The sequence below is a fragment of the Esox lucius genome, chromosome 18 (assembly GCF_011004845.1).
Source record: "Esox lucius isolate fEsoLuc1 chromosome 18, fEsoLuc1.pri, whole genome shotgun sequence".
Taxonomy (NCBI): domain Eukaryota; kingdom Metazoa; phylum Chordata; class Actinopteri; order Esociformes; family Esocidae; genus Esox; species Esox lucius.
This window is the reverse complement of record NC_047586.1, coordinates 15,348,290-15,351,607: the sequence shown is the minus strand read 5'-3', so window position 1 is coordinate 15,351,607 and position 3,318 is coordinate 15,348,290. Positions and strand designations below refer to the sequence as shown.

Here is a 3,318-nt window from a genome sequence, read left to right as displayed (position 1 = left end):
CCCACTTGCAGGCCAACAGATTTTCTTGTTCAGTTTGTACCTTTTATCATTTTTAACTATTATGGATCATTGACATTGTCTCAAGTCAGATTGTCTATGATTTGAAAAATCTCACCTTAGCTTGACCCTTGTCCCTATTATAAACACGGTAGCCATGGCTACCGTATTCTGGACGCAACCACTTTCATAAGAAGTAACTAGAGTCTGTGGTACGTTAATGAATGAGTATTTATTCTGCATTAAGTCTGTGACTGGGCAAAATTCGCTCCCCCTTTGGGTTGGAGACTCCGCTGAAACAGTATAGTAACACGAATTGCAGAAAATGCACATTCGACGTTCTACATGTAATCAAATTGGTGATTCTGATTTTCAAATCTAATAGCACTTTGACAAATGCTTGTATTGTAGACCTAGAATCCCACTATTTCTGTCATGTTTTTCATTTTTTTAAGTATTTGTATTCTTAATTAAATAGATACAATAAGGGAAAAAAATATATTTCTGAAAGAGCAGTGGGCCAGATTCAAACTCATGCTCTCTAACTGATCATGAGTATCAAAGTGACAAATTCTTCTAAATGTTAAATTTCAAAATATATTGGCAAACCATGGGTTTCAAACAAAGCCATCAGTTGAAAAATGTACCAGTCTGGTGGCAGTGATGTTGACAAATCCAATTCAATGCAGTTTAAAGTGCCTGAAAGGCCTATTTGTTATTTTATTATATATACATTCACAGTGATGCCCAATTATACTTGGTTGGTCTATTGGAAAACATATCATCTAGCCATTTCAGTGTCATGTCACTTTTGCAAACAAGCAAACACTTCCCAACTCTCATCCGGTAATAAATGGCAATTTTAACTTATAATTTCTTTGAAATATATTCCACTTAAAAATGTATTGACAACATTCACGTAAAAATAATCACTTTAATTTGCAAGCTCAACAAGACAGAAAGATAGGCAGGCAATTAACCCAACAATCGCAGTAACCATATGTGTTGTCATGGAAATAATTACTAATAGCCACACAGTGGATTAGATTGAAGGCACCAAAACAGTGTGCCCACAACATGTCCTCCAGACTTATGCAAGGACAACCCAACTTTTCTTCGAACAGTGCTCTTGTCAAATGGCACCCAATTCCCAGCGTTTTGCCTTTCTCAGGCCTTGGTTAGTGCAGTACATAAAGACACAGGCTCCATTTGGAACAGAGCATTTGTATCCTCAGGCCCTTAATGTCTTTGACCGCTTTGCAGGCGGCTCCTTAATAGGTACTTTTGTTTTTGTGTCTTCCTCATCATCATCATCTTCACTGACGTCTTCCTCCTCTCCATCTGCCACAGAGAACAGAAAGGACTTGTGATCAAGTTCTTGGAATTTTTCCAGACATGACAAAAACAAACCAACACAAATTCTGATTAATCCCTCTCTCTTCACTGGACTTGGTTGAGTGCATAACCAAAGTTACAAAGTATTGTCATTTTAGAATGTTTCAGTTTGAAGATAGGATTGGTTTCAACTGGTCACAGACTGAAATTCAACACTGTTGTTTGCTCCTTGGGGTTTCCGGCTGGGTGTTTTGTAAAAGCACTTTGTGACAACTGCTGTTGTAAAAAGGGCTTTATGAATACATTTGATTAAGTGATGATCAAAATGAAGATGTGGTTTATCGTAAAACATTTTAGGTTTTTCACATTAAGGGCCCACTATGGAATTGAAAACACTCATTTACCACAATGATGGGGGAGCCATAAGGGTTAAGTGCCTAGGGGGATCTGTGCAAGCGTTTACAGTACAACTGTAGGCATAGCTAGCTCACGGTAAGCACGGGTCGTCTCAATCAAGTAACGTCTAATTCAATTCTCAAACAACGTGGGCGATCTATCTGATATTCCAATGATCAACTAAGGTTGGGATTTGTAAAAGTCATGACATTCCTAGTATATAATGCTAACGACTTTATAGCCTGCTTCTATACTGTAAGTCACTAGTTGTAGCTAGCTAATGTTAGCTACGTCTACACTGAGGTAACAACATTCGAAATCGTGTTGTTTTTTGATCCAGGTTAAAAGTGATAAATCATACTAGACAATAACTACAACCACAAAATAGTATCCTTAACAAAAACAAAGGTAAATTCGAGAACCTGTCCAAGTTTAGTAATCACAAGCATGTTGTGCAACTAGGAAACGTTAGTTGGCTAGGCGTATTTATTAACAGTGTAAACTAGCTATCTAACGTTAGCTAACCAAGCTCACCATCGACTTGCAAATCCCCTTTGTAAAGATTTTCTTGTACAATTGAATCTGTAAGGAGCCTTGATACGTCTGCATTTAATTTCTTAATCCCCACTATCATAGAAGTCAAATTATTTTCTGTTGTTATAACAATCTCTTTGGTAAGACCATCCCTGTATTTTAATTCTCCTCGTAGCACACCAACGTTAGCTGCCATGGTGCTTACAGCGTGACAGCATTGACCCGTGCTTTGTACTTTCTGAGATGCCACGTTCATGTGCTGTTGGAGTTACATGGGAAGCTACCAAATCCCAATATGAATTCTAATTTGAATGACACGAACTCGTAATTACAAATGAAGAACTCGAAGAAAATGTTGTTACTCGCAAAATGATGTCTTGTTATTGTTTGAAACTATGCTGTTCATCTATAGTTCATACTTTTGCACTTATGTGTGACCAAATGTGTGACCATGCTCAGGGCATTGGGTTTGGACGCTGTGCTACTAGATACTAGACATTTTAAGAGCAGACCTCAGGCTGTGAGGACGGCTAACAACCACCGCTCCTCGCTGACTCGTGAGGGGAAGCCAGAGCCGGTGTTTTCTCAACTGTACTCTGCCATGCTGCTATCCATCCATGACCCATGTGTCCAAAACAATGTCTGACGGAATCCTGCAGATTTATCAAGGACAATTCACATCTCGGCCATCGACTGTTAATTTGCCTACTGGGAACTGGGACTATACGAAAGTATTGTACTAGTCTCTGCAAGCCATAAGTTGGAATGTTGAACACTTTACCTGTCTGATTATCTACACTTAATCAACTAGTTACACACACTCTTATCATGGAACATCTTCAATGTTAAATATATATATATATATATAAAATAAAAAACTTTCAAAAAGGCACACACTCACACGCATATATTCATACAAAGAGAAACATACATGTATGTACAGCACCACAATTACTAGTACTGATACTGTTCTTCCTCTGTTTTTATTTTTGCCTATTTTGTATCACTATCTTTTTGTGTTTTGTGTATATATATACACAACCATCAAAATGGGAA

General features: G+C 37.9%; 1 long non-coding RNA gene across 1 annotated transcript; it reads right to left on the bottom strand.

Moving 5' to 3' along the window:
* Positions 1-911: 911 nt before the first annotated feature.
* Positions 912-2,509, bottom strand: LOC109616888. Its single transcript, XR_002198193.3, has 2 exons — positions 2,263-2,509; positions 912-1,338 (listed from the first exon to the last, which is right to left on the bottom strand). It is a non-coding gene; the product is annotated as an uncharacterized LOC109616888 (long non-coding RNA).
* Between the last annotated feature and the right edge of the window lie 809 nt (positions 2,510-3,318).